Below are 10,554 nucleotides of genomic sequence, written 5' to 3' on the forward strand. Positions count from 1 at the left end.
GATTAAAACACCTTTTGGGTCAGACTCATGCATTAAAGTACTTCTGGTGTTGTAAATAAAATTTGTTAACCAAATTGAAAACAGTGTTTGGTTTATGTTATCGCTGGAGAGAGAGTTCATATTTTGCACCCTTGGCCTAATTGGGGCTGTGATGCAAATGTGAACCTTTAAAAAGTGTGTATTATTGATATTCAATGCAAAACTACCTTAAAAATCCTTGGCCCACATGAAGCTTTTCTTTAAAAAAAAAAAAAAAAAATTGATTTTTAAAAAAGTGCACATAGCCTTGACAGGGCAGGGCTTGAGAAAATATATTCTATAGCCACAAAGGAAATCCAAGATGATGTATATTTATTCAGCAAGTTTGTATTTAATTTGGGCTGTATTTAGTTAGTTTATGAAAACAGATGCTATGATAATGCATTCATAATAAAAGCTGGAAAAGTACAAAAGGAATAAAAAATTCTGATTGTTTACAGAGAAAAAAAACAAATTTGTGAGACACTTTCTTACTGGAATACACATAAATCCCTACTGGGCACAGATGGCAGGTCTTTTTCCATGTTTAAATTCAGCAAGTGAAAGTGAGGAGGACTATGAGGGCAGGGGTTACGTGACAAGTCGATTAGTTCTGCCGCTGGGTCACTGTCAAGCCGAAACTCTCAGAAACTGCTCTGAAACAAATCAAGTTTTGCTGACAGAAACTAGCAAATGGAGTGTGACTGTTTTTTGCATTATTTATGACAATGCAAGCCAGGGATGGAGATATGCATGCTTTCATTCTCACCACATCTTCTCAGCTGAACAGATATTCTGTACACTCACACTCTGTAAGACTGCAATGAACTTGTTAGAAACAGCAAAAACCCTGGTGCTGCACACATATGTTGAGTCATTTACATAAGGTATAAGCACTGACCCACTAACAAATCAGCCAACTGACTATACTTTTCTGGAAGCCGACCAGTAAAAATGAGTCCTGCAAGCTAAAGAAGAATTATATAATCGATGTAATTTTTTCTGTGTAATTTCTTATTCAAATGTTTACATTTAAAATGATTTATATATATATATATATATATATATATATATATATATATATATATATATATATATATTGTGACCAGTCGGTTGCCCTCCCCCTTTTCTTCATCACCACCCCGTCCCTTATTCGCCGCCCTTCACCAGGCTCCCGACTGGAGTGGGTGTGTAAGAGAGGAGTGGCGTAGAATCAGCGAGGGCTGGCGGCGTGTGATGAGGCACAGCTGGACTGAATGAACCTGATCTCACAGAATTCCGTGTAATGTTCACGGACTTAATTAACGTCCGAATCTGTGGTGGCATCACGGAATCGCCGAAAATTCCGTGCTGGGCTCACAGAAGGCATCAGCCGTGGTCCACGCACGGATTCACTGGTTCAACACCAGCGCTGCATCGGACCACGTAAAAGAGTGACTCCGATGCAGTTACACTTTCACTGGAGTACCTGACCCCACCCCTACCCTAAACCTACCCGGTTCTGAACAATAATGATGACGATAAATTTCCCAGTATCGCATCGGCATATTGATGCTAAGGGTTTCCGTGCGTGGAGCACGGCTGATGCCTGTCACTGACTTACATTGGTATCACTTCTGTGAGCCCATCACGGAATTTTTTCTGTGAGCCCATCACGGAATTTTCGGCGATTCCGTGATGCCACCACAGATTCGGAGGTTAATTAAGTCCGTGAACATTACACGGAATTATGTGAGATCAGGTTGTAAATGCCAAGCGCGCCTCTCCTCGAGAGACCGGTCTCTTCCCCCGTGCATGCACGCTGGTGTCCTCGTGGGTCCAGGAAGGGTGCGTTGAGGGACGTCGCGCCACAGCTGTGAGCCGAAGGATCCAGAGTCAGGATGAAAGCCATGCACGTATTACGGCCAACGGGCCAGGATGCCGGGCCGTTTAAGTCCCGCCAAAGGCTGAGGAAGAAGAGGAAAAGCCGCCGCTCAGAAGAAGCCGCCGCCCCTCGTAACCGGACCAGAGCGGGAGCGCGTGCGGCCACCGGACTCCACCCCTTCCCTGGACCCTTCCTCCTGGAACACTGCCCTCCTTCACGAGCCCCGCAGCACAACGAGGACACCAGATCCCCTCCCAGCAAACACGTTAATGTGGGGCCCACATGGGTTTCACATGGGCTACAGGGGTACAGAGTGGGCATGGGCTCAAAATGGGCATCTTATCTGGGGCCCACTTGGGTGGCCCAGCTAGGACCCACATGGGTGAACCCAGGTGGGCATCTTATCTGGGGCCCACTTGGGTGGCCCATCTAGGACCCACATGGGTGAACCCAGGTGGGCATCTTATCTGGGGCCCACTTGGGTGGCCCATCTAGGACCCACATGGGTGAACCCAGGTGGGCATCTTATCTGGGGCCCACTTGGGTGGCCCATCTAGGACCCACATGGGTGAACCCAGGTGGGCATCTTATCTGGGGCCCACTTGAACCCAGGTGGGCATCTTATCTGGGGCCCACTTGGGTGACCCAGCTAGGACCCAGATGGGTGAACAGGTGGGCATCTTATCTGGGGCCCACTTGGGTGAACCCAGGTGGACTCCCGTGTGGTTCCCAGTTGGGTAATTAATGGGAAATGTGTGCATGGGCTCAAAATGGGCTGCACATGGGACCCTATTTGTTTTATCAAATATACAAGTGCAAAAATAATTAATCCCATGGGGTGACTACATGTGTATATATATGCACATATGTGTCTTTAAAATTATTTTTGTTGTTGTTTTGACACTTGGATTACTTTAATCAAAAAAAAAAAAAACTCCTTTTTTTTTATTACAGTCTATGATTCCAATACTCATTCTACCCAATTTTCCACTGACATTTAGCCAAAAAAAAAAAAAATGCTGCCACTTTAATTGTGCTGACAACTCGAGATCTCCCGAGTTCCATCGAGATCCCATTCCGCACGACATCAATCTACCGCGAGATGCAGCCCTGCATGCAGTGTGGATCCCGCGAGATTTCATTCAGCAATTCCCATCCCCCACGCAGCACTCGCTGCATCGCGCCGACGCCATTACTACTCTCTGACTGCTTTGCTGTAATTTTCGAGAGAAGACGTTTGCCGTCAGTGTAACCAAGGTAAGAATTACAATTTTAAAACTGAAAATGTAGAGCATGTAATTACATTGTTTTCAAACCATGATGTTAACCGAAATAACTTGGTTTTTGTCACGTTACAATTTAGACTTCATACTCAGATCGCGCCATATTTTTCCTCTTATTTCTGGCGCCAATGTCTAACGTTAAACGATAAGGCTGTATTGATGTTCCCTACGCCCTCTAAAACAAACAAACAACAACAAAAAAAAAACACTAAAAAAGCTCAAACTGCAGAGTTTGGCAATGGGCTGTGTGCTCACGATACAGGAAGATTACGACGACGATGTGAAATGGCTTATAGCAGAGAAGCTAAGGTTAGTGTAAATAAGGTACGTTAGCCTGGGACAGATCTCCATTTGAACAGTAAACAAGGCTGTTGTACTTTTAACAATACATAAAATACAATAATAGTACAACAATATTTAATATTTATCATGCAAACAGGAGTTTCTGCCTTATATAAATCTGCAACAGTTTGCATTCGGGTGTTATTACAAATCATACAAATTGTTATGACTATACAAATGTTTTTGCCTAAATTAGAATTTGAATTTTTTTAAAGTAATAAGCATTTTTCTTACAGAAAGTAATCGGACGGTCTTGGATGTTGATGCAGTGGAGCAGAAATTGGCAGACCCCAACTTCCAGAAACAAGTGGTATGTTCTTACATGACCATTTAGCAGGTTCACTGGGCTGAACATTAACGTTTTTGCACCTAAGTTACAGTACTGTGCAGAAGTCTTAGGCCACCATTTTGTTTCTTTCATTTTTTTTAATACTGCCTATAAATTAGCTGTATTTTCTTGTTGTATTCTAATAAAAAAACTCTGAGATAATCATTATACCATTTCCAAAACAACAAATGCAATGGTGGCCTAACACATTTTCACAGTACTGTAGCTGTTTTGCTATAGAGAATATTTTTGTAGCACAGGCAACACAATTGTAGTACAAGTATAAAACATCTGTTACAGAGGTAACTGCATAGGAATTATGGAAGTGTTCCATAGGAGTTGTGAGTAATAGACTTGTATGGACTTGATACACACAGTAGATCTGGGGAAATGTAATTGCAATTATTCAGGGTTAATTTTTGTGTTGTCTCCCAATAATAATAATCTTGTTTTCCATTAGGTTGCTGTGGTGGCAGTACTGTGGATGAAGCCAGGAGAAGAATGAGGGCCTTCCTTTTGGACCACCCGCATCAAGAGAGTTCAATTTTGTTGGCCGGCATGGAAAGTGAGAGTTTCAGGGCTCAGACTGCTTGAGGTTGTATAAGGTATGTTTACTTGCTGTTGGATTATTAATGTTCATGTGCAAACAGAGGTTATTTGGTAGAGTTGAGTTTGTTCTTCATAAATCAGTGGAATCAAATCAGTTTGATTGAATGCAAATAATTGTCCATATTTGGACAAGCAATACCCCAAATTATGAGAATATGAACCAGGTGTACTGCTTATTTTAGTGATAAGTAACTGTTCATTTGTGGTGAAGCGATCACAAAAAGAGTTTATAATAAATAACATTCAAACTTTATTAAAGACAAGTACACTAATACAAGTGAAGTGGTAATAAAATAAGAACAAACGAAGACATCAGATGCAAAAACCGTCTGAAATTTTCAGGCTCTTTTGTTTATGTTCAGTTACTTCACTGTAATGGCAATGAATTGAATGATGACCTATATTTGCCTGATAAAAATTATTTTTTAAAGAAAATTTCAGATTTTGACATTTGTGATTAAATGAGACAAATAAATTTTTTTGTGTGAACTATGCCTTTAAATGTTGCCCTGTGCCCTTGTTTACACAAATCCATTTATGATAGAATATTATATCCGATACCATTATTGTACATCCTGAAAAAATGTAAAAATGGAGATGACTGCTTATTTATTGCAAGGGCTTAAATATGGAATTTAATCTATCTTTAATGCTTTTGATGTGCTTTACAGGAAGCTTGAAAAAAAATTCTCTTAACCAAATTACCAGAAAAGAGGCAGAAAAGTCAGCGTCAAAGTGGCTAATCGGTGACGGGAGGAAACCGTTCTGCGGTCACGTAGTAGAGAGTAAGATAGGTAAGTCTTAAGATATTTGTGATTATTAAATGGAAATACAATCTTTAAAAGACAAGAATCGTCAGTTTTAACTGAAAAAGTGGCACAGTAGTTCATTAATTGTTGTCTTTTCAAAGGGCCGTTGGGAGAGCGAGGACAGAGGTGTGAGGGGCTGCATGGTTGGTTTGTTTGTTTGTGAAATAATGTATTTTAGAGTTTTCAGATATGTGTATACAAACGATACAAGTTATTCCAAATAATGTTTGGCAGGAGCTTCACTTTAACTTTTTAAGATGCTTATGTTTTATAAAGTTGTAAATACACAAGTTATAATGGTCATGTTCAAATTATTCCAACGAAACCTTGTTTAAAGCATGCAGAATACAAGTTATGAAGATTTTTATTTTTCAAGAAATAAAGTTTTTCAGGAGCTTAAAATTAACTCTTCAGGAGCTTAAAATTAACTCTTCAGGAGCTTAAAATTAACTCTTCAGGAGCTTAAAATTAACTCTTCAGGAGCTTAAAATTAACTCTTCAGGAGCTTAAAATTAACTCTTCAGGAGCTTAAAATTAACTCTTCAGGAGCTTAAAATTAACTCTTCAGGAGCTTAAAATTAACTCTTCAGGAGCTTAAAATTAACTCTTCAGGAGCTTAAAATTAACTCTTCAGGAGCTTAAAATTAACTCTTCAGGAGCTTAAAATTAACTCTTCAGGAGCTTAAAATTAACTCTTCAGGAGCTTAAAATTAACTCTTCAGGAGCTTAAAATTAACTCTTCAGGAGCTTAAAATTAACTCTTCAGGAGCTTAAAATTAACTCTTCAGGAGCTTAAAATTAACTCTTCAGGAGCTTAAAATTAACTCTTCAGGAGCTTAAAATTAACTCTTCAGGAGCTTAAAATTAACTCTTCAGGAGCTTAAAATTAACTCTTCAGGAGCTTAAAATTAACTCTTCAGGAGCTTAAAATTAACTCTTCAGGAGCTTAAAATTAACTCTTCAGGAGCTTAAAATTAACTCTTCAGGAGCTTAAAATTAACTCTTCAGGAGCTTAAAATTAACTCTTCAGGAGCTTAAAATTAACTCTTCAGGAGCTTAAAATTAACTCTTCAGGAGCTTAAAATTAACTCTTCAGGAGCTTAAAATTAACTCTTCAGGAGCTTAAAATTAACTCTTCAGGAGCTTAAAATTAACTCTTCAGGAGCTTAAAATTAACTCTTCAGGAGCTTAAAATTAACTCTTCAGGAGCTTAAAATTAACTCTTCAGGAGCTTAAAATTAACTCTTCAGGAGCTTAAAATTAACTCTTCAGGAGCTTAAAATTAACTCTTCAGGAGCTTAAAATTAACTCTTCAGGAGCTTAAAATTAACTCTTCAGGAGCTTAAAATTAACTCTTCAGGAGCTTAAAATTAACTCTTCAGGAGCTTAAAATTAACTCTTCAGGAGCTTAAAATTAACTCTTCAGGAGCTTAAAATTAACTCTTCAGGAGCTTAAAATTAACTCTTCAGGAGCTTAAAATTAACTCTTCAGGAGCTTAAAATTAACTCTTCAGGAGCTTAAAATTAACTCTTCAGGAGCTTAAAATTAACTCTTCAGGAGCTTAAAATTAACTCTTCAGGAGCTTAAAATTAACTCTTCAGGAGCTTAAAATTAACTCTTCAGGAGCTTAAAATTAACTCTTCAGGAGCTTAAAATTAACTCTTCAGGAGCTTAAAATTAACTCTTCAGGAGCTTAAAATTAACTCTTCAGGAGCTTAAAATTAACTCTTCAGGAGCTTAAAATTAACTCTTCAGGAGCTTAAAATTAACTCTTCAGGAGCTTAAAATTAACTCTTCAGGAGCTTAAAATTAACTCTTCAGGAGCTTAAAATTAACTCTTCAGGAGCTTAAAATTAACTCTTCAGGAGCTTAAAATTAACTCTTCAGGAGCTTAAAATTAACTCTTCAGGAGCTTAAAATTAACTCTTCAGGAGCTTAAAATTAACTCTTCAGGAGCTTAAAATTAACTCTTCAGGAGCTTAAAATTAACTCTTCAGGAGCTTAAAATTAACTCTTCAGGAGCTTAAAATTAACTCTTCAGGAGCTTAAAATTAATTGTCATGAATTTCGTTGTATTCCCATTTGTAAAATAGGCTACAAATTAATTGTTGTAGTCTAACCCGATCTCATGAAAGTGCGTATAGCACGATTTTCTCGTTCTATTTGGCGTAATGTTTATAAGCAGAAATGGACTTTGGCATGCAAACGATATACGTTCATTATTAATGGCATGGCTGATTCAGTCGACAGAAATACGGCTATAATTTACTGCTGAAATGTTTGCGGGGCAAATCACAGGTCAGTCTGAGCGCTCATGGTAGCCTACGCACAGTGCGTACAGCCGTAAACCTGCAGGCGCCACTGACCACAAATGACACAAGCATGAAATGATGGTTCTCAATTCTGAATTGGGTTTCTGCAATGTGTACCCTGAGTAAGAACACATCCTCTGAAAGTTGAAGAACAGAAAAAAAAAAAAAAACAGCAAGAGACAATGAGAGAGAGAGTACCAGTTCCTGCTGTAATAATGTTACACGTAAGTAACGTTAGTTACGATGACATAATATTATAAATGGTAAAATAACCAAAATTATTGTTCAATCTTACTTGTGAAAGGTAATCCCACGCGGGTTATTGCAACCATAAACTGCACAAAATACGGGCATAGTTGCTCGCTCTCCGTTGACTCCGATTGACTCTGGTGCTAGCATAGAGCGAGGAGACACAACCAATATGGCGGCGACGCTGGATTACATTCCAGCATCATGAGGCGTCTACGACATTATGTCTATGCACTCAACGGCTAGAGATAACCCATAATGCACTGTGAGAGTCGCGCGCAGAGTGAATTCCTGCGTCTCGCCAGAAGACGGCGCCCGCAGCTGAATCATCCATTCATTGATTTTAGAAGCGCTCGTCACGGCGTAATACAGCGTAATACGACACAGGTACAAATGAATTGTAAATTGACTATTAGGGTTTATACATAATGTTTGGCAGGAGCTTCACTTTAACTTTTTAAGATGCTTATGTTTTATAAAGTTGTAAATACACAAGTTATAATGGTCATGTTCAAATTATTCCAACGAAACCTTGTGTAAAGCATGCAGAATACAAGTTATGAAGATTTTTATTTTTCAAGAAATAAAGTTTTTCAGGAGCTTAAAATTAACTCTTCAGGAGCTTAAAAATTAATTAATTTTTTTTTAATTTTTTTATAAAGTTGTGAATGTACAAGTTATAATGGTAATGTTTAAATTATTCCAAATAAACTTTGCTTAAAAGCATGAACTACTGGTTTCTGTTTATTGAATACCTTTAGCATTTTAGTGGATTTAATGTAATGTTTGTATTTAGGGGTGTACTGTAAAATAAGGTAACCCAAACAGACAAATGTTAGCCCATGTGTATACTTGTTGTGGCCCATAAGAGACCTACATAAGACCTAGCTGGGTCCCATCACTAACCCATGTAGGCAGACTCATAGGCACCAAATGGGAGCTACCTGGTTAACCCGTGTGGAGCCCATCAAGGGCCCATCATCAGCCCATCTGGGCTAACCCATGTTGGGCCACCATGGAAACTGAGGACAAAATTATCTGGGTCCCAGTTGGGTAGCCCAGATGGGCCCCAGATATCGGCCCAGTTGCAACCCCTATGGGCCCCACATGGATGTGTTGGCTGGGGGGTTTTCATAGATGACAAGTTTGTTCGGTAGCTCATGGAGTACGGAGACGGACTTGTGAGAAGAGAAGCACCGGTTTGAATCCCGTGTAACTACGGTTTGACAAAGCAGTTAAAATCTGCGTAAAAGGAAGTTCAAATGGCACAGTTGCATCAGCTAACACATTTTTATATCAGTTTTGCATTTGTTAACACTATCAGGTAGGTTTAGGGTTGGATTTGGTGTAGGGCATATTTCCAACATGATGGAGCATTAACATTTAGCGACAGTCCCTGGATATTTGAATTCTGAACCGCCGCAATACGTATCTGAAGCAACGTAATAAAAAAATAGCAATAAGTACCAATATCTACATAATAAAAACGTGCCAGGGTTCACATGTTGAACCTGTGTTTTAGCACCACTCAGTGGACATTTTTATTTCTATTTCTACGTGCAGAAAGGTACGTAAAACGGTGTCGCACAAAAAGTGCGCAGAGGTACGTATTTTTATGAGACCAGGTTGAAATTCTGTCATTAATTTCTCACCCTCATGCCGTTTTAAACCCATAAGACCTTCGTTCATATTCGAACACAAATTAAGATATTTTTGATGAAATCCGAGAGCTCCGTATCAGAGCAAAGTCTAACATGGAAAAGAAGAAATTGTTGAAGTCATTATTATTTGTTTTCTTTGTGCACAAAAAGTGTTCTTGTAGCTTCATAAAATTAAGGTTGAACCACTGATGTCACATGGACTATTTTAACAATGTTCTTACTACCTTTTTGGGCCTTGATCGTGTCAGTTGCATTGCTGTCTATGGAGGGTCAGAATTATGAAGATGAATGAAGGTCTGAAACGACATTAGGGTGAGTAATTAATGTTTTTCGGGTGAATTATACCTTAAAAAAAACAACAACAACAAAAAAAAACATTGCAAAACATTACATTCCAATCAATAAAACTGGAAAAATCGCCAGAGTTATACAATTTATCATCTATATTCAATATAGCAAATATGGTAGAGAACAACAAACAGTTGCAAGGAAGATCTGAAATTTGAAAATACACCTAGTAAAGACACTTCAAATGTTTGCTTTCAGAAAAGGACATTCAAAACCTTTGTCAAGAGGCCCGCAATAACATTGGGGACACACAAAAAAAGAAGGCCAGAGATAAATTAACATGAGACTTTTCCATTTTACTTTGGCTGGAGCATTGCACCAGTGATTTATGAGATGTTCTCAGTTCAATACGGGCAGAACCCTATAATACAACAAGGTCTTAAAATGCGCTTCTCTCCAGCTTGCTCTTTTTCGCTCTCTCGCTCTCTCTCTCTCTCTCTCCGTCTCTGTTTTACATCGCTACAGGCCCCGCATACTTTTAACCTTCTGTTCTTCTCCAGATGGCCACTCAGTGCCGGAGATATCCAGAAGCGTGACCTCTTACTGCGGGTCAGCCTCACTCGCTCTGGCGATAGAGCTCCAGCTTTAAATAACCTGTAGCCGCAAAAAATCATCTGGCTGGACTAGTGCAGACAGAGGTGTAGCTTTTGCAAATATTCCTAATGGCTGGTTTTATGGGAAGAGATTTGTGCCTTTCTTTCCAGCGTTTCCTTTAAGAGCGATAGGCTTT

General features: G+C 39.0%; 1 long non-coding RNA gene across 1 annotated transcript; it reads left to right on the top strand.

Annotated features, from left to right (window-relative positions):
* Positions 1 to 2,986: 2,986 nt before the first annotated feature.
* Positions 2,987 to 5,565, top strand: LOC131546069 (uncharacterized). Its single transcript, XR_009272599.1, has 5 exons — positions 2,987 to 3,139; positions 3,744 to 3,817; positions 4,296 to 4,440; positions 5,116 to 5,238; positions 5,355 to 5,565. It is a non-coding gene; the product is annotated as an uncharacterized LOC131546069 (long non-coding RNA).
* Positions 5,566 to 10,554: the final 4,989 nt, after the last annotated feature.

Source organism: Onychostoma macrolepis, chromosome 01 (assembly GCF_012432095.1).
Source record: "Onychostoma macrolepis isolate SWU-2019 chromosome 01, ASM1243209v1, whole genome shotgun sequence".
NCBI classification, from domain to species: Eukaryota; Metazoa; Chordata; class Actinopteri; order Cypriniformes; family Cyprinidae; genus Onychostoma; species Onychostoma macrolepis.